We start from the raw sequence: 22,251 nt of genomic DNA on the forward strand, positions 1-22,251 counted from the left end.
AGTAAATAATTTTTATTTATTGTAACTAATTTAAATTGTGTTATCATTTCGTTTTATCTTATATTATAGAGAAAAAAAGTGGACACACGAGCGGAAGAAATTATTAATAACAACAAGGCTTCGCCATGAAGCAGAATTTTCCGGCAAAAAAAGAAAGAGAAATACAATTTGGGAGTCGATTTTAAGGGAAATGAGGGACGTTGAGAGCTCGTTTCCATTTTCACGAGATGAAATAACGAGGTGTTTTCTCAACATAATGGGGACTTATAAGCGTATAAGGAAAAGAAACAGTACTTCTGGCGAAGCAGCATCAAATTGGGAATATTTTAGTGAAATCGATGAAGTGTTTGGGAGTCGTTCTAGTATTGAAGTGCCACTAGAAATGACCGAGTATTCTATAATTTCATTGGAAAGTCCTTCCACCACAACAACAATTGACGGAATGGATGTAACACCTACAACATCAGTTAAAAGAAAGAGAAATGACGTAATCGAATTCTTAGAGAAAGAATCCGAAAAGGAAAACGAAGCTATAAATAAGCTTATAAAAATAGAAAGTGAAAGACTTGAAGTTGAAAAAGAAAAACTTAAAGAATTAAAGCAACTACGGGCTTTATTTGAAAACCCAGGATAGTTTATAAATAATATAAATAATTACTATTATATAATTATAAGAAATATATATATATATATGTTATAGTTTTGAAAGTTCCTATGTTATGAAATAAAATACATTTATGTTCATGTTATTCAAATTGTGTTTTTTATTTTAGAATTGTCGTTTAATTCAACTTGAAAACAACGCTGCCAGGGCATTTCGTTTTTGTTGGGCTTCATCTCTTTGCAATGATGGAACACTAACTTCAGACGTTTGGGCTTCCTCTTCGTCCAATTCCATGCAATCAATGTTTTGCTGACCTTCATTGATTATAATCACGTTATGTATTATCATGCACGTTAATACAATAAGTTTTGGAATATGAGCGAGGTGTACACCAATAAATTTTAAAATTCTGAACTTTTGTTTTAATATCCCGAACGCCTGTTCAACAAAAACTCGGTTAGTGCTTAAAATAGTGTTAAATTTGCTCTGCTGCGATGTTAAAAAACCATTATCCCGATATGGCACCATGAGAAACGTTTCTAGCGGATAAGCTGCGTCGCCTAAGAAGTGGTGATTTGGTGGAATTTTTAATTCACCGCTTACTAGTGCTCTACGAAATGGGCTCCTTTGCCACACTGATGCGTCATGACATCGTCCGGGACAGCCGACAAAGACGTCCAGAATTTTCATATCGCTGTCAACAATGCCCTATACAAATTGCTTATTATAATTTGACAAGAGATGAGTATACATGTGTAATTACCTGTGCAATGATGGAAAACGTCCCTTTTCTGTTATAGAAACTTATTGCATCATTTTTTGGTTGTGAAATGGGAATGTGCGTTCCACCAATGCATCCTAATACAAATGGAAATATATTGTGGCGACGTTGAGAAAACCCATCAGCGATCTTTTTTTGAGCTGCAGTAGTAGTTGGAAATTTTATTATTGTCGATTTTAGACGACATATAAGTTTGAGGATTTTAATAAATGCTCTATAAGTGGCGCCCATTCCTACATCAAATCTGTCACTAATTTGTCGAAATGATGTATTATTGGCAAGCTTCCAAATTGTCAAATACAATGCCTTTTCCATGGAAACTGCAGTACGACCTGTTGATGATTCGGTCCACATTGGTTGTAGCATAGTCATCAGCCTCTGAAATTGCAGCGAACACGTTTTATGTTATCCATATTTGAAATTCAATTGTGTACTTACCTTGAACGAGCTTCTTCGCATCCGAAAATGGGAATAAAATATATCGTCTTCCATCAATACAATAGATCCACAAAAATTTTTATTTTTCACCACCTTTCTTCTCGTTAAATTCAAAGTCCTTAATAAAAACTGCCGCTTCTTTTTTTTCTTTTCAATTCGTTTTTTTATTAACTTAATATTTGAAGAATTAGCTAAAGCTAATTCTTCAGCATTTGCTAATAAAATTAATGAATAATTTCTTCTCTCGTCCATATTAACTCAAAATTTCGTTATTTGTAATAACAGTCATTATTTGACATATGTTTTATGTATGAGTTTTATGATGACGTTCCTAAACGTCATTTATATGCAAAGCATTTATTTGCAACGCAGAGTTGCGTTGAAAATCAGCTTTGCATTTCATACGCATTTTTTCGAGTTATGCATCGCAACTTGCGTTTAGGAAGTCGGCCATAGTTATGCAGAAAGCAGGGTCATCCAGTAGATGGACATCCGGGTGTGTTCTCAACTAATGCATTAGAACGAACTTACACAATCCACACGAAAAACGACGATTGCTTCTACCTTCGGTTGCTATTGATTAATGTACGTGAATAGTACGGTGTATGCAACTTTTTGAGAAGCAAGCCAGCAATTACAATTGCTGGAATATGATGATCACTGGAATCAAACGAAAGACGATGCGATGGCTACTTCGAATGCCACTGAAGTTCGCACACATTTCGCGAATATCAGCCTTCAAATCCGCGTTATGGGATACGACCAAAAATTACATTGCCGAAGACATTTTACATTGCATACGCTAGGAGTTGGAAATGGGTCAATACTGGTTGATACTTCCCCTGGTCTGATATCAATCCGATATGCCGTTTTCACAAAAGATGGACTCATCCCGAATGCTTATACAAACATTGGCCAAACTGTCGTAAGTACGATTCCTTGAGTGTACGGGCAATCTTAGCTGCCACAAATACCTATGTTGTTGACTGAAACTGGAAAATTCAAAGTCAAATTCCAGGAGACTTGCGGCCATACAAATCGATCGATCGTCTTGACAATGAAGACGACACCGTGAATTACCAGTGGAATTTCTAAATTCTTTGGAGAGGCCTGGTATGCCACCGCATCATCGCAATTGTGACGCACCTATCAAATATAAGGGGCAGAATGCTTGATTCTACGGATTTCTTTTGAGTTCTAACGATTTGACATTTCAGTTCAAAAGAATTCCGTTTCCAGTGAAAATTGAATTTAAAATGACGATCAACAGAATAGTCGCATAGTGGGTGGCATACATGCTATGTTTTTCACACGGCCAGACATACGATAAGAGTTGGAAAACCAAAAAATTGTGTTTATCAAGCTGCGTTACATTGAAGAAAAATGTAGACAAATAGCAAATAAATGATTATCAATAAAATATGAATTTTTGTCTTTTCATTTCAAAACACATAATTTCACGCAGGACAACGGCTGCGGGGTCAGCTAGTTTTATATTAAGGTGTATTGTCGATTTTGTAGTACATTTACATTGAGCAGTCGATACCAAGTTGGGTAAAAATATAAACTTTACAAACTTATGCTAATTAGCCGTTTTGAAGATATTGGAGTTGTCATAGAGTTGTCGCATAGCCATAACGACAGTGCATTTGAAACAATTTCACAATCTTATATTAAGGCGTAGCGTCGATTTTTTAGTATATTTACATTAGGCAATCGATACCAAGTTTCGTAAAAATATAAACTTTACAAACTTATGCTAATTAGCCGTTTTGAAGTTGTTGCAGTTGTCATAGAGTTGTCGTATAGCCATAACGACAGTGCATTTGAAACAATTTCATAAACTTATATTAAGGCGTTGCATCGATTTTTTAGTACATTTTCATTAAGCATTCGATACCAAGTTGCGTAAAAATATAAACTTCACAAACTTATGCTAATTAGCCGTTTTGAAGTTATTGCAGTTGTCTTAGAGTTGTCGTATAGCCATAACGACAGTGTATTTGAAACAATTTCACAATCTTATATTAAAGTGTAGAATCGACTTTTTGGTACATATACATTAAGCAATCGAGACCAAGTTGCGAAAAAGTATTATCTTTACATACTCATGTTAATTAGCCGTTTTGAAGTTATTGGAGTTGTCATAGAGTTGTTGTATAGCCATAACGACAATGACAATGTATTTGAAACAATTTCACAATCTTATATTAAGGTGTACTATCGATTTTTTAGTATATACATATACATTAAGCAATCGACACCAAGTTCATCTTCTTCTTTACTATCGTAGACACCGCTTACGCGATTATAGCCGAGTCAACAACAGCGCGCCAGTCGTTTCTTCTCTTCGCTACGTTACGCCAATTGGATATTTCAAGCGCAGCCAGGTCCTTCTCCACTTGGTCCTTCCAACGGAGTAGAGGTCTTCCTCTTCCTCTGCTTCCCGCGGCGGGTACTGCGTCGAATACTTTCAGAGCTGGAGTGTTTTCATCCATCCGGACAACATGACCTAGCCAGCGTAGCCGCTGTCTTTTAATTCGTTGAACTATGTCAATGTCGTCGTATATCTCGTACAGCTCATCGTTCCATTGAATGCGGTATTCACCGTGGCCAACGCGCAGAGGACCATAAATCTTTCGCAGAACTTTTCTCTCAAAAATTCACAAGGTCGACTCATCGGTTGTTGTCATCGTCCAAGCCTCTGCACCATATAGCAGGACGGGAATTTTGAGCGACTTATAGAGTTTGGCTTTTGTTCGTCTAGAGAGGACTTTACTTTACAATTGCCTACTCAGTCCGAAGTAGCACCTGTTGGCAAGTGGCTAAATGAGTTAAGCTTCCCTCCCTCACGCGCCACTACACCACACAGCACACCACTCTCAACCAACACTGACACATACACCACACCTGAAGACAGCAGATTTCCCACACACCACACATCCATTGGAAGCAGCAGAAAACACCACACGCACACACCAATACACGCAGCTGCTAATCCACCACCGCCCAATGAGCAAAAAGCTTCGTCCTGGAAGTGAACGTCCACTTCGATCACGAATTTCGATCAAAAAACATCGGCGAACGTGCTACATTTTTTCGTATTTTCGGAAAGCGGCAAGCAGATCAACCATCTTTTTTGGCATTTTTTCTCCGTATTTTCGGCAAGGAGCTCAAGCATCTTTTTACGTCTGGTGATCTTCGGCGCGTACAGTTCAACCGATATTATTTTCGAGTTTTTTTACTTTATCATTTCATCAACGGAGGTTGTAGGTGTCCGACCAGGGAATACATCAATTTTTTTCTTACATACATACATACATTGTCGAGCCTCCACTAGTATCCGGCCAGGGAGAGTTTATTGTAACACTAAACAATCATCAATAAAATTGTAATCTCTTTTCGCATAAAATATTGCGTTCTGAATCCTTCTTTCTGGAGTAAGTGAAGAAGTAAGTGGTATTTATATATGGTCCTTCGAGCCGTCCTGAATGGCCCTATTGTGAAAAAATAAGCAAATTTTGAAGAAAAAAAATCCTGAAAATATTAAACATAAATTGGTGACACACAAAAGTGTGCAAGTGCAATGCAAGTGAAAAGTGAAGCAGTGAAACTACATATATACACACAAACATAGTGACGAAGAAAAAGAAGAAAAAAAGAGAAAATAAAATTAAAAAAAAAAGAAAGTGAAATTACATAAATACATACAAACATAGAGAAAATATATATATATTAGGGTGATTCAAAATTTTTTTTTTTTTTCAATTGGTACTCGCAAAAATAGGTTCCTAGACACCTCTAAGAAAGCCTCTCCAAATATGAGTTTTTAATTGTAACGGGAAGGTCCTCCGCCTAACGGTTTTCTATTTTTTCTTATTATCTGATAGAAAAATTTATATCTCGCTTCCAAATACTTGAAAAAATATCTTATTAATTAGGTTTTGTAGGAAATTGAATGCTCTAAAATATGGTCTCTTATGATTTTTTCGTAAGCCCAACCGTTTAAAAGATATTAACGGTTGAAATTTGACTATTTTTGGAAAAATTCTTTATTTCTTATTAATTTTATAACTCAATGAAAAAAAATACCTCAAAATATTATATACTTATTAAACGGTTCGGTAGAAAAAGTATAAAAGATTAAAATATACATTTATATAATTGTAACAATAATTACATATTACGAACAATTTCATTTACATGTTCAAAGTCTAAATTGGCACATTTTCGGCAATACCCCTTGTTCTTTGATAAGCAAAAACAAGCAGGATTGGTTATATACATACAAAAAGCACTGATCTCTTATACGAGCACTCAGTTGCAAGTACATATAAACGGTTTCATCTATAGGTATACCGTATAACAACAAATATATAATAATACATAAATTCGGTAATACTTTTATACTTGTTTCGAGATTAATTAAAACGAAACGCGTTATCTAATTTAATCCGATCAACAAAATAAAATAAAACAAAACATTTTATTTTTTTATTAATATACTAGCTGACGCCGCAGCCGTTGCCCTGCGTGAAATTATGTAGTTTGAAATGAAAAGAAAGTTAAATTTATCATTTCATTTTTTTTTTTTTTCAATGTAACGCAGCTTTATAAACAACATTTTTCGGTTTCTGTTCCGGTGTACAGAAAAGATGGTTTTCCAACTCGTGAACAGGCTACGGCCGTGTGAAAAACATAGCATTTCCAAAATTGTGTCTCACACTATGCGACTATCTTTGGGTCCTATTGATTGTCATCTCAAATTCAATTTTCACTGGAAACAGAATACGTTTGAACTGAAATGGCAAATCGTTAGAACTCAAAGGAATTCATAGGATCAAGCATTCTGTCCCCTTGTATTCGATAGGTGCGTCACAATCAGACGGGTTCCTACTTTGAGACGCAAATGATGCGGTGGCATACCAAGCCTGTCCAAAGAATTTAGAAATACCACTGGCGTCGTCTTCATTGCGAACTTCATTTTCATTCCAGTGATTAGCGTGTTCCAGCATTTGTAATTGCTGGCTTACTTCTCCAAAACTTGCCCATATACCATTCACAGTAAGCAATGACTCAAATAAAGTTGAACCGCGTACATTAATCAATAGCAACCGAAGGTAGAAACAATCGTCGTTTTTCGGGGGGATTGTGTAAATTCGTCCTAATGCATTAGTTGATAAGACACCTGGATGTCAATCTACTGGTTTGCTTTGCTTTTTGCGTAACTATTCGACGATACATTCCATGTATAATATCAAGGTATTTTCGAATAGAGCAATGTTCTCACAAACGGATCACTGACGAAAGTTGAGAAAAAACTCGACAATGTTAATTTTGTTGCTGGCGATGTTTCCACTGGCTATAGTGTATTCTCTGGGTGGAAATACACCTTTTGCCATTCTCCAAATTAACTGCGAGACGCACAACAGTCGGAAAACGTTCATGAATTGCAAAAGTAAATATCCTACAAAGCGCTTTAGTGCAAGTCACGTATCGACCGTATCGTTCAAGACCAATAATCGGCATGTTGCTTCCTTTGGTGACGTACTTGCAAACGTATTTTATAGATTACACCAAACTGCAATACTCAACATTGACATGACTTTTGAATGTGAATTAGACAACGGTGGCGAATATGGTACGATCCATGTGTTGTCAACTTCGATACTCACGCCTCTAAATTGAATGCTAAATGTTCTGCCATTGTCGTCTGGTGAGCGACGCCGATAGAGTGAATATCCATCATTTCTAGTTTGTGTTTCCGAAAGAAAAGTACGTGGATACTGTTTCGTGCATTTATTGACAGACATTTAAACCGAAGTGGGGTTGTGGTGTCCGCAAGGTCCATGAACCTTATTGGTTTTCATCACTTCGTATAATACTGGATCTTTCTTTGCATCAGGAATTGCCGCATTATTGAATGATTTCATCAATTTGATCTGGTGTAACCACCTTCCACCATCCAAAGAAGAATGTGTGCGAGCGGCAAACCTCTCTTTTGCCACATCTAGCATCTAACAGCACCATATATGCGTTGCATCAAGATAATGTCCATCGAGGCTGTTGAAAAGTCTTGCTGTGACATCGTGACGATCGCTTTCTGATTGAACGCGACCCATAATACTGCACGTATGTCAACGCATCCTGGGAGTACTCGTTCATGTGTCTTGGGCTGCTAATGTATATTGATGCCAAAAAGAACGCCGACCGATATTAGCGCGACCTCTTCATGGCATCGTAACAAATTTCAATCTGTAATTGATCACTTTGTTTGCAACACACATAACATTTTCACTGAATAATTTTCAAAAATTTTTGAAGCAAACGCCAAATTTGAACGATTTAAATAATTGAAAAACAAAACAAAAAAATTTGATGAAAAAATTTGTATGGAAAAAATTAACTTTTTGGTATTGTCCAATTTTCCAACTTTTCCTCAAGAAAAGCATATAGGTTTTTTTATTTCTAAACCTTCCCCAATCCACGCAGAACATTCTCTGCAAATTTCATCAAGATTGGTTCAGTCGTTCCCTTAGCGTTGCTAATAAACAAACATTCATTCGCTTCTATGGGAAAAATAAAAAGGCCATTTTTTAGGGATTTTCCGGGAATTTTTCGAGTTTTTTTCTCCGCATAAACCATCTCTGAACCTCAACGTACATTTTAAAAAAAGAATTATCAAATTTGGTTCAGTCGTATGAAAGTGATGCGCGTACATACATTTTGGCGATTCATTTTTATTTATATAGATTTACAAGAGACTTCGCTTTGCAATCAGCAATTAAAACTCAATATCTAAAGTCAATCACTTTGCATTGGAAAATAAAATATTTCGTTAATTTACTTGTTCTAAATGAACGCAGATTCCAAACAATCTAAATCTTCACAACTACTGAAGTTCCAAAAATGATTTCGGACGAAAAAAGTCCATGTACACCTGCAGAAGCTACACGCTCAAAGCAAGGTGTTACAAAACAAAAAAGGGGGAAAGACATTATATACAGTAAATTTATTTGTGAGAGTGACAGTTTTATAAAATACTGCACTCGATTTTCATCTTCGCCAATTCAAGATAATTCTGAATCGGCATTAGAAATCAAAAAAGAAAATCTGGACAATTTTTGGATACGTCTCCAAGCTTCTTATGACGCAATAGTAGAATCTGATGACTCAGATCTACCAGAAAATTTCAAATCCTCGGCTTACGCCAAATATGAAAATTGCTTAGACCAATTTGAAGAAACGAAAGCAATGATTACTGATCAACTAAAACTAATTAAAGCAATTGCACCTACTCCACTTCCGCGAGTAGAGCTGCCACAAGTACAAAGTCAAGAGGCAAGTTCAGGCATCCACCTCAAGGTGCCCGCATGTGACACAGAAATTTTTCATGGGGGTTATGAACAATGGCCGTCCTTCCGGGACATGTTCACAGCCGTTTACATAAACCACCCAAAATTATCTAATGCAAAAAAAATTGTATCACCTCCGATACAAAACGAAAGGTCAGGCTGGCGTCATAGAAAAACAGTTCGCATTAAATGACGACAATTTTAATATGGCTTGGGAAGCTTTAAAATCAAGATACGAGAATGAACGAATATTGGTCGATAAGCAGATAACAATTCTAATGAACTTGCCAAAAATTCAAAAGGAAACCAGTGAAGAATTTATCAAACTTCAATCGACTGTTTCCAATTGTTTGTCGATTTTATCGACCCAAAACATTCCCACAGGCAACTGGGACCCTATACTGGTAAATATATGCGCAGCAGCATTACCAGAAAAGTCTTTATTATTGTGGGAGCAATCGCTCTCATCACGTAAAAAATGACCAACGTGGCAACAAATGAAAGATTTTCTCACTACCCAGTACGAAATCGCAGAAAGGGTAGACAAAAAAATAAATACAAGTAAACCAAAAGGTAATCAGCAAGACTTCAATAGAAGCTTCCACAAGCCCCAAGTCAATAGCAACAACAATTTAAATAGAAGCTTCTTCAAAACGCGATCGTTCTCATCTGAACAGAATAAATATAGATCAAGCGAACTATGTACAGGAGGGCATAAGCTCAAATCTTGCGAGAGATTTAAAAAATTGAATATTATCGACCGCAACAATTTCGTAAAAACTAAAAGACTTTGTACAAACTGTTTGTCACATGCGCATACACTCAAAGAGTGCGAAAGCAAATTTAACTGCGTCTATTGTCATAAACGACACCATTCGATGCTTTATATAAATAATTTTTCCAGCTTACCCCCAAATAGCGCAAATATCAAAAGAGCCACGGGTTTAGTTGCAACAACAAATCCCGAGGTGCCAAATCCACACAATTGCTAAGAAGCACCATGCTGCTCAAAGGCATTAAAAACTCAAGCGCTACACAGCGAAAACCAAAGTAGGGTACTACTAGCCACAGCAGTCGTCTCCATCGAACATCGAGGAGAACTGTTTAAGCTCAGAGCCCTAATACACAACACAACGATCTTTCATAGCGTCTAGGGCACAAAATAGGCTAAATCTGCCAACAAGGCAAGCCAACTTTGAAGATAATGGTCGGTATGTCGTGCGACTACCACTAAAACAACAATTTCCCAACACAATCGCCTTAGGTCACTCTCGCACCTCTGCAATACAGCAGTTTCAAAGTATGGAAAGAAACCTACTTAAAAAAGTTGAATTAAAACCAGAATATGATGGTGTGTTGGAAGAATACCTCCATTTAGATCACATAGAGGAAGTAAGCCCATGCGAAAAAATCATCAATGGCAAATACTACTCATTTTACTTGCCACATCACACAGTAGTAAAACCAGATAAAAAAACAACTAAAGTAAGAGTTGTCTTCAACGCCTCAAGATCCACTAGCTCCGGGAATTCCCTAAACGATATCCTGTTTACGTGACCCACGCTCCAACCTGATTTATCTAAACTGGCGTATATTCAAATACGTATTCAACGGGGACGGTGAAAAAATGTATAGACAAATAGTCGTACATAAAGACGATCACGATTTTCAGCGAATTATTTTCCAAAAATCCCCCAATAGTCCACTACGCGACTTCAAGCTAAAAACAGTGACCTTTGGCGTTAACTGTGCCCCATACTTAGCCATTCGAACACTCCATGAATTGGCTGAAAACACCAAGTCAGAATTTCCTCTGGCGACCCAGGTGTTGAAAACACAAACGTATGTAGACGATATTCTGTCTGGAAGTCACAGTCTTCCACACGCATACGAAGCATTATCACAAATAATCCAAGCCCTCAAATCCGCAGGGTTTCCATTAAAGAAGATTACGGCGAATCACCCAACTATATTAAAAAATATACCAAAAGAAAATTTGTTGGACACTAATTTCCTTATTTTCGAAAAGGAAAGTACAACAAAAACTCTGGTCATCCAATGGAATGCGATATCGGACCAGTTTTCATACACGACTGAGTTCATTTCCGCACAATCCGCCATTACAAAACGCCAAATTCGCTCCTCTGTGGCAAAACTTTTTGACCCCGCAGGATGGCTATCGCCAATTATGATACAAGCCAAAATTCTGATACAAGAATTATGGCTAGATGGTACCGACTGAGACGAGCATATAAAACTACTTCGTTTAGAAAAGTGGTCCCAGTTCGCGAGCAATCTAAACGATATCACACAAATACAAATCCCACGATGGGTAAATTATGTCCCAGAGCACAAAGTCGAACTACACGGCTTTTGTTATGCCTCTGAAAAGGCGTATTGCGCCACTATATATGTTCCCACACAAAGCGACAAGGCGACCACAAGCCACTTACTAGTTGCAAAAGCAAAAGTAGCTCCTCTAAAAACCATAAGTCTACCACGACTAGAACTATGTAGTGCACTACTACTTGCCAAACTAGCATCCATAGTGCAAACGCAACTGAATATGGCAAAAAATAAATTATATCTCTGGTCCGATTCCGAGATTGTATTAGCCTGGTTGGAAAAACCACCACATGCATGGAAGACGTATATCTCCAATCGAACGTCTCAAATTCTTGACCTAGTGGGATCAACCACTTGGCGACACGTAGCCATTGCTGACAATCCTGCAGATCTAGGTACAAGAGGGTGCAAACCTCTGCACCTTGCCACCACCACCCCCTGGTGGAATGGCCCCCGATGGTTAACAGAATCTCCCGATTCTTGGCCGCAATCGCCCATGCGCAATATTATTGCCCCAGAAAGTCGAAAGATCGACTCCTTTCACATAACATTGGATGATACTGACATGTTTGAGAGATTTTCATCTTACCCCCGAGCCCTCAGGGTAATCGCTTACATGCTCAAATTCATAGAGCGACTCAAGCTTAGAATTAAGGGAATACGCACAGTAAATCCCCAAAGCGATACAGTGACGCACCTAGACTTACAAAGAGCAAAGGTAGCTCTCATCGCATCTACTCAAGCGCGCTACTTCAGCCAAGAGATATCAGTACTGAGAGAATCGAAGCCGATCGATAAAAAGAGTTCACTCCTAGTACTAAACCCATTCATAGATACGAAGGGTCTACTTCGGGCAAATGTTCGGCTTGTCAATTCAAGCCTAACGTATAACGAACGTCATCCCAACTTGCCACATTATATCTCAATTATGTCCACGTACTATTATTACACGCAGAACACCGCCTCATGCAACAAATAGTCAGCCAAGAGATTGATATTCCAAGACTCAAGCCAAAGATAAAGAAATGCATTTTTTCGTGCAAGATCTGAACTATGCATAAACAAATGATGCGAACACAGATTATGGCAGCACTTCCACCGGAACGCTGCAACTTTGCTCTGCCCTTCACCATCACAGGTGTCGATTTTGGTGGGCGTTTTCAAATAGAGGCGTCCATGCTAAGGTCTCTCACACTGATGAAAGGCTACGTGGCTGTCTTTGTCTGTTTTACGAAAAAAGCAGTACACCTCGAGCTATGTACTAATGTAAAAGTATTAACTTTACAAACTTATGCTAATTAGCCAATTTGAAGTTATTGGAGTTGTCTTAGAGTTGTCGTATAGCCATAACGACAGTGTATTTGAAAGAATTTCACCATCTTATATTAAAGTGTGGAATCGATTTTTTAGTACATATGCATTAGGCAATCAATACCAAGTTGCGTGATAATATAAACTTTACATACTTAGGCTAATTAGCCGTTTTGGAGTTATTGCAGTTGTCATAGGGCTGTCGTATAGCCATAACGACAGTGTATTTGAAAAAATTTCACAATCTTATATTAAGGTGTACTATCAATTTTTTAGTATATACATATACATTAAGCAATCGATACAAAGTTGCATGCAAATATAAACTTTACAAACTTATTCTAATTAGCCGTTTTGAAGATATTGGAGTTGTCATAGAGATGTCGTATAGTCAAAACGACAGTGTATTTGAAAGAATTTCGCAAACTTACATTAAAGTGTGGAATCGATTTTTAGTACATATGCATTAAGCAATCGATACCAAGTTGCGTAAAAGTACTAACTTTACAAACTTATGCTAATTAGCCGTTCTGAAGATATTTGAGTTGTCATAGAGTTGTTGTATAGCCACAACGACAATATATTTGAAACAATTTCACAATCTTATATTAAGGTGTGCTATCGATTTTTTAGTACATATACATTAGGCAATCAATACCAAGTTGCGTAAAAATATAAACTTTATAAACTTATGCTAATTAGCTGTTTTGAAGTTATTGCAGTTGTCATAGAGTTGTTGTATAGCCATAACGAGAGTGTATTTGAAACAATTTCACAATCTTATATTAAGGTGTACTATCAATTTTTTAGTATATACATATACATTAAGCAATCGATACAAAGTTGCGTGCAAATATAAACTTTACAAACTTATTCTAATTAGCCGTTTTGAAGATATTGGAGTTGTCATAGAGATGTCGTATAGCCAAAACGACAGTGTATTTGAAAGAATTTCGCAAACTTATATTAAAGTGTGGAATCGATTTTTAGTACATATGCATTAACCCATTTTCGGCCGCACCTAGATCCACCGCATTGATTTCATTTCAACTTTTTATTTTGATTATAATAAAAAAACTCTCGATGCTTAACATTTTTTGAGATTGTTACATTGAGCCGTTTAGCCACGGATTCAGAAAGTTGCAAAATCGCATAAAATTATTGATTTCACGCAGATCTCGTTCATTTTCGACTTGGTGATTTTTCAAATTTGCTGGTCGATAAATCGACCAATGGCTGTAAATGGGTTAAGCAATCGATACCAAGTTGCGTAAAAGTACTAACGTTACATATTTATGCTAATTAGCCTTTTTGATGTTATTGGAGTTGTCATAGAGCTGTCGTATAATCATAATGACAGTGCATATGCAAAAATTCTACAATCTTTTGTTAAGGTGTAAGTACATATTTATGCTAATTAACCGTTTTGAAGTTATTGGAGTTGTCATAAAGTTGTCGTAAAGCCATAACGATAGTATATTTGGAGCAATTTCGAAATCGTATATTATTTATTATTTAGGCTAATTAGCCTTTTTGATGTTAATGGAGTGGTCGTATAGCCATAACGGCAGTATACTTGGAACAATTTTACAATCGTATATTAAGGAGTAGAATCGATTTTTTAGTCCATACACATTTAGCAATCGATATCACGATGCGTAAAAATATGAACTTTACATGCTTATGCTAATTAGCCGTTTTAAATTTATTGAAGTTGTCATAGAGTTGTCGTATATCCATTACGAACGTGTATTTGGAACAATTTCACAAACCTTATATTAAGATGTAGAATCGATTGTTTAGTACATCCACATTAAACAATCGATATCAAGTTGCGTAAAAATATGAACTTTACATATTTTTGCTAATTAGCCATTTTGAAGTTATTGGAATTGTCATAGAGTTGTCGTATAGCCATAATGACAGTGTAAATGGAACAAACACATTTAGCAATCGATATCAAGTTGCGTAAAAATATGCACTTTACATATTTATTCTATTAGCCGTTCTGATGTTATTGGAGTTGTCATAGAGTTGTATTGCCATAAAGATAGGGCATTTGGAACCATTTCCCAATCTTATATTAAGATGTAGAATCGATTGTTTAGTACATCCACATTAAGCAATCGATACCAAATTGCGTAAAAATATCAACTTTACATATTTATTCTAATTAGCCGTTTTGATGTTATTGGAGTTGTCATAGAGTTGTACTGCCCTAAAGATAGGGCATTTGGAACAATTTCGCAATCTTATATTAAGATGTAGAATCGATTGTTTAGTACATCCACATTAAACAATCGATATCAAGTTGCGTAAAAATATGAACTTTACATATTTTTGCTAATTAGCCGTTTTGAAGTTATTGGAATTGTCATAGGGTTGTCGTATAGCCATAATGACAGTGTAAATGGAACAAACACATTTAGCAATCGATATCAAGTTGCGTAAAAATATGCACTTTACATGCTTATGCTAATTAGCCGTTTTAAATTTATGGAAGTTGTCATAGAGTTGTCGTATATCCATTACGAACGTGTATTTGGAACAATTTCACAAACCTTATATTAAGATGTAGAATCGATTGTTTAGTACATCCACATTAAACAATCGATATCAAGTTGCGTAAAAATATGAGCTTTACATATTTATGCTAATTACCCGTTTTGATGTTATTGGAGTTGTCATAGAGTTGTATTTTCATAAAGATAGGGCATTTGGAACAATTTCACAATCTTATATTAAGGTGTAGAATCGATTTTTTAGTACATATACATTAAGCAATCGATTTAAAGTTGCGTAAAAATATGATCTTAAGATTTTTATGCTAACTAGCCGTTTTGATGTTATTGGAGTTGTCATATAGTTGTCGCATAGCCATAATGACAGTACATATGCAAAAAATGTACAATCTTTTATTGAAGTGTAAAATCAATTTTTTAGTACATACATATTGCTTATAACTCAACAAAGATTTTTGTCTACCTTACCGCTGGTGGGGGGATTTGAAAAAAAGTCTTTTGTCAAGTGCGAATATATTCATTCTGATTTTTATTTTGTATTTTTCTGGCTTATATACAATTTCTAAAACTATCTTAAATAACTAAATATATTTGTATGTGTGTATGTTTTTATGTATTGCAGCATATTTTTTATTGCTGCTTGACATGGGGTTGATTTCAAGTGTATAATTTATTGTAAGTGTGCGTGTGTGTGTTTAATGTTATCTCTGCTGTATATTTATGATTTTTGTCCCATGCATTTTTATTATTATTACTCGTAGATGTGCATTGCATGTAAATGCATTATGTCTATACATATGTATGTATGCTGCATATCAATGCATATATTTTTATGTATTTTTTTGTACGTATGTTCATAGATATCTATTAATAGTGGACTGTATGATTCCAATAGCTAGATTATTTCTTATCTTATTTAACATTGAAATATATAAAAGGTTTAAATATAATATTGTTGTCCGTGCTTGGGCAGCAACGAACATGTTCAATTTTGAACACATATTTAGAAATCGATATCAAGTTGCGTAAAAATATAAACTTTACATATTTATGCTAATTAGCCTTTTTGATGTTATCGGAGTTGTCATTTGGAACAATTAGGTGTAAAATCGATTTTCGAGTAATTACAGATTTAGCTATCGATATCAAGTTGCGTACAAATACGAACTTTGCATGTTTATGATAATTAGATATCTTGATGTTATTGGAGTTGTCGTATAGCCATAATGACAGAGTAAGTGGAACAATTACATTTAGCAATCGATACCAAGTTGCGTAAAAATGTCAACTTTACATATTTATGCTAATTTGCCGTTTTGATGTTATTGGAGTTGTCGTATAGCCATAATGACAGTGTATTCGGAACAATTTCACAATCTTAAATTCAGGTGTAAAATCGATTTTTTAGTGCATACACATTTAGCAATCGATATCAAGTTGCGTAAAAATATGAAATTTTCATATTTAAGCTACTTAGCCGTTTTGATGTTATTGGAGTTGTCATAGAGTTGTCGTATAGCCATAATGACAGTGCAAATGCAAAAATTTTACAAATTTTTGTTAAGGTGTAAAATCGATATTTTTGCATATTTATGATAATTAGATGTCTTGATGTTATTGGAGTTGTCCTGGAGTTGTCGTAAAGCCATAATGACAGAGTAAGTGGAACAATTACATTTAGCAATCGATATCAAGTTGCGTAAAAATATGAAATTTTCATATTTAAGTTAATTAGCCGTTTTAATGTTATTGGAGTTGTAATAGAGTTGTCGTATAGCCATAATGACAGTGTAAATGCAAAAATTTTACAAATTTTTGTTAAGGCGTAAAATCGATTTTTTAGCACATACACATTTAGCAATCGATATCAAGTTGCGTAAAAATATGAGCTTTACATATTTATGCTAATTACCCGTTTTGATGTTATTGGAGTTGTCATAGAGTTGTATTTTCATAAAGATAGGGCATTTGGAACAATTTCACAATCTTATATTAAGGTGTAGAATCGATTTTTTAGTACATATACATTAAGCAATCGATTTAAAGTTGCGTAAAAATATGATCTTAAGATTTTTATGCTAACTAGCCGTTTTGATGTTATTGGAGTTGTCATAGAGTTGTCGCATAGCCATATTGACAGTGCATATGCAAAAATTTTACAATCTTTTATTAAAGTGTAAAATCGATTTTTTAGTACATACACATTTAACAATCGATATCAAGTTGCGTAAAAATATGAACTTTACATATCTTTGCTAATTAGCCGTTTTAAAGTTATTGAAGTTGTCATAGAGTTTTCGTATATCCATAACGACAGTGTATTTGGAACAATTTCACAATCTTATATTAAGACGTAGAATCGATTTTTTAGTATATTTACATTAGGCAATCGATACCAAGTTTCGTAAAAATATAAACTTTACAAACTTATGCTAATTAGCCGTTTTGAAGTTGTTGCAGTTGTCATAGAGTTGTCGTATAGCCATAACGACAGTGCATTTGAAACAATTTCATAAACTTATATTAAGGCGTTGCATCGATTTTTTAGTACATTTTCATTAAGCATTCGATACCAAGTTGCGTAAAAATATAAACTTCACAAACTTATGCTAATTAGCCGTTTTGATGTTATTGGAGTTGTCATTTGGAACAATTTCACAATCTTATAATTAGGTGTAAAATCGATTTTCGAGTAACTACAGATTTAGCAATCGATATCAAGTTGCGTACAAATACGAACTTTGCATATTTATGATAATTAGATATCTTGATGTTATTGAAGTTGTCCTGGAGTTGTCGTTTAGCCATAATGACAGAGTAAGTGGAACAATTACATTAAGCAATCGATACCAAGTTGCGTAAAAATATCAACTTTACATATTTATGCTAATTAGCCGTTTTTCCCCTGCATAGGGTTGTGCGCTGGGTTTGGGACCCGCCACGTAAAAAACACCCCCAATGAAAAGAAAAAAACAGCCTCGGACGAGAGACCCCCCTTTTGATGACGACCACGGCAAACGAAACAAGGACTATGATTTGAGGGCATGCACCTGGAATGTCCGGTCCCTAAATTGGGAAGGTGCCGCTGCCCAGCTGGTAGATGTCCTCGTAAAGATAAAGGCTGACATCACCGCCGTCCAAGAAATGCGATGGACGGGACAAGGACAGAGACGAGTAGGTCCTTGTGACATTTACTACAGTGGCCATATAAAGGAGTGTTTGGAGCGCACTTATGAGAGATGCCCCCGCCACGATGTTAAAATCGTGCTTGGCGACTTCAACGCCAGGGTGGACAAAGAAGGTATCTTTGGCACTACGGTCGGTAAATTCAGCATCCACGAGGAAACATCCCCAAATGGGTTGAGGCTGATCGACTTCGCCGGGGCCCAAAATATGGTTATCTGTAGTACTAGATTTCAGCATAAGAAGATAGATCAAGCTACCTGGCTGTCTCCGGATCGAAAAACCACCAACCAGATCGATCATGTTGTGATAGACGGAAGACACGTCTCCAGTGTTTTAGATGTGCGTGCGCTCCGAGGTCCTAACATCAACTCGGACCACTATATTGTTGCAGCCAAAATTCGCACCCGCCTCTGTGCAGCAAAAAACGCACGCCAACAAACACAAGGAACGTTCGACGTCGAGAAGCTGCAATCACAACAGACAGCCGAAAGATTTTCTACTCGGCTTGCACTCCTGCTCTCTGAGAGCACTCATCAACAACTCGGTATAAGGGAACTGTGGGACGGCATTTCAAACTCCTTACGTACAGCTGCAACCGAAACCATTGGTTTTCGGAAAGTGCAAAAGAACAGCTGGTACGACGAGGAGTGCCGTGTCGCAGCGGAGAGAAAACAGGCTGCCTACCTCGATGGGATAGATACCGAGAGTTGAAGAGGGAAGCGAGACGCATTTGCAGACAGAAGAAGAAAGAGGCCGAAATGCGTGAGTACGAGCAGCTTGGCAAGCTGGCCGACAGGGGTAATGCTCGAAAATTCTACGAAAAAATGCGGCGGCTTACAGAAGGTTTCAAGACCAGAGCATACTCCTGTAGAAGCCCCAAAGGTGATCTAGTTACCGATGCCCAGAGCATACTTAGATTATGGAGGGAACACTTCTCCAGCCTGCTGAATGGCAGTGAACACATAGCACCAGGAGAAGGCGAACCCGATTCCCCAATCGATGACGATGGAGCAGACGTTCCACTGCCCGGCCATGACGAAGTTCGAATAGCAATTGCCCGCCTGAAGAACAACAAAGCGGCAGGGGCCGACGGATTACCGGCCGAGCTATTCAAACACGGCGGCGAAGAACTGATAAGGAGCATGCATCAGCTTCTTTGCAAAATATGGTCGGATGAGAGCATGCCCAACGATTGGAATTTAAGTGTACTATGCTCAATCCATAAAAAAGGGGACCCAACTACCGTGGGATTAGCCTCCTTAACATCGCGTACAAGGTTCTATCGAGCGTATTGTGTGAAAGATTAAAGCCCACCGTCAACAAACTGATTGGACCTTATCAGTGTGGCTTCAGACCTGGTAAATCAACAACCGACCAGATATTCACCATGCGCCAAATCTTGGAAAAGACCCGTGGAAGGAGAATCGACACTCACCACCTATTCGCCGATTTCAAAGCTGCTTTCGACAGCACGAAAAGGAGCTGCCTTTATGCCGCGATGTCTGAATTTGGTATCCCCGCAAAACTAATACGGCTGTGTAAACTGACGTTGAGCAATACGAAAAGCTCCGTCAGGATCGGGAAGGACCTCTCCGAGCCGTTCGATACCAAACGAGGTTTCAGACAAGGCGACTCCCTATCGTGCGATTTTTTCAATCTGCTGCTGGAGAAAATTATTAGAGCTGCAGAGCTGAATCGAGCAGGTACAATCTTTTATAAGAGTGGACAGCTGCTGGCGTATGCCGATGATATTGATATCATCGGTCTCAACACCCGCGCCGTTAGTTCTGCTTTCTCCAGACTGAACAAGGAAGCAACGCAAATGGGTCTGGCAGTGAACGAGGGCAAGACGAAATATCTCCTGTCATCAAACAAACAGTCGTCGCACTCGCGACTTGGCACTCACGTCACTGTTGACAGTCATAACTTTGAAGTTGTAGATAATTTCGTCTATTTAGGAACCAGCATTAATACCACCAACAATGTCAGCCAAGAAATCCAACGCAGGATTACTCTTGCCAACAGGTGCTACTTCGGACTGAGTAGGCAATTGAAAAGTAAAGTCCTCTCTCGACGAACAAAAACCAAACTCTATAAGTCGCTCATAATTCCCGTCCTGCTATATGGTGCAGAGGCTTGGACGATGACAACAACCGATGAGTCGACGTTGCGAGTTTTCGAGAGAAAAGTTCTGCGGAAGATTTATGGTCCTTTGCGCGTTGGCAACGGCGAATACCGCATCCGATGGAACGATGAGCTGTACGAGATATACGACGACATCGACATAGTTCAGCGAATAAAAAGACAGCGGCTACGCTGGCTAGGTCATGTTGTCCGGATGGATGAAAACACTCCAGCTCTGAAAGTATTCGACACAGTACCCGCCGCGGGAAGCAGAGGAAGAGGAAGACCTCCACTCCGGTGGAAGGACCAAGTGGAGAAGGACCTGGCCTCGCTTGGAATATCCAATTGGCGCCACGTAGCGAAGAGAAGAAACGATTGGCGCGCTGTTGTTGACTCGGCTATAATCGCGTAGGCGGTGTCTACGCCAGTAAAGAAGATGAAGCCGTTTTGATGTTATTGGTGTTGTCGTATAGCCATAATGACAGTGTATTCGGAACAATTTCACAATTTTAAATTCAGGTGTAAAATCGATTTTTTAGTGCATACACATTTAGCAATCGATATCAAGTTGCGTAAAAATATGAAATTTTCATATTTAAGCTAATTAGCCGTTTTGATGTTATTGGAGTTGTTATAGAGTTGTCGTAAAGCCATAATGACAGTGCATATGCAAAATTTTACAATCTTTTGTTAACGTGTAAAATCTATTTTTTAGTACATATAAAGGGTGATTTTTTAAGAGCTTGATAACTTTTTTTAAAAAAAAAACGCATAAAATTTGCAAAATCTCATCGGTTCTTTATTTGAAACGTTAGATTGGTTCATGACATTTACTTTTTGAAGATAATTTCATTTAAATGTTGACCGCGGCTGCGTCTTAGGTGGTCCATTCAGAAAGTCCAATTTTGGGCAACTTTTTCGAGCATTTCGGCCGGAATAGCCCGAATTTCTTCGGAAATGTTGTCTTCCAAAGCTGGAATAGTTGCTGGCTTATTTCTGTAGACTTTAGACTTGACGTAGCCCCACAAAAAATAGTCTAAAGGCGTTAAATCGCATGATCTTGGTGGCCAACTTACGGGTCCATTTCTTGAGATGAATTGTTGTCCGAAGTTTTCCCTCAAAATGGCCATAGAATCGCGAGCTGTGTGGCATGTAGCGCCATCTTGTTGAAACCACATGTCAACCAAGTTCAGTTCTTCCATTTTTGGCAACAAAAAGTTTGTTAGCATCGAACGATAGTGATCGCCATTCACCGTAACGTTGCGTCCAACAGCATCTTTGAAAAAATACGGTCCAATGATTCCACCAGCGTACAAACCACACCAAACAGTGCATTTTTCGGGATGCATGGGCAGTTCTTGAACGGCTTCTGGTTGCTCTTCACCCCAAATGCGGCAATTTTGCTTATTTACGTAGCCATTCAACCAGAAATGAGCCTCATCGCTGAACAAAATTTGTCGATAAAAAATTTTCGAACCGAACACTGATTTTGGTAATAAAATTCAATGATTTGCAAGCGTTGCTCGTTAGTAAGTCTATTCATGATGAAATGTCAAGGCATACTGAGCATCTTTCTCTTTGACA

This window comes from Bactrocera dorsalis, chromosome 2 (genome assembly GCF_023373825.1).
Source record: "Bactrocera dorsalis isolate Fly_Bdor chromosome 2, ASM2337382v1, whole genome shotgun sequence".
In the NCBI taxonomy this organism is placed as follows: Eukaryota; Metazoa; Arthropoda; class Insecta; order Diptera; family Tephritidae; genus Bactrocera; species Bactrocera dorsalis.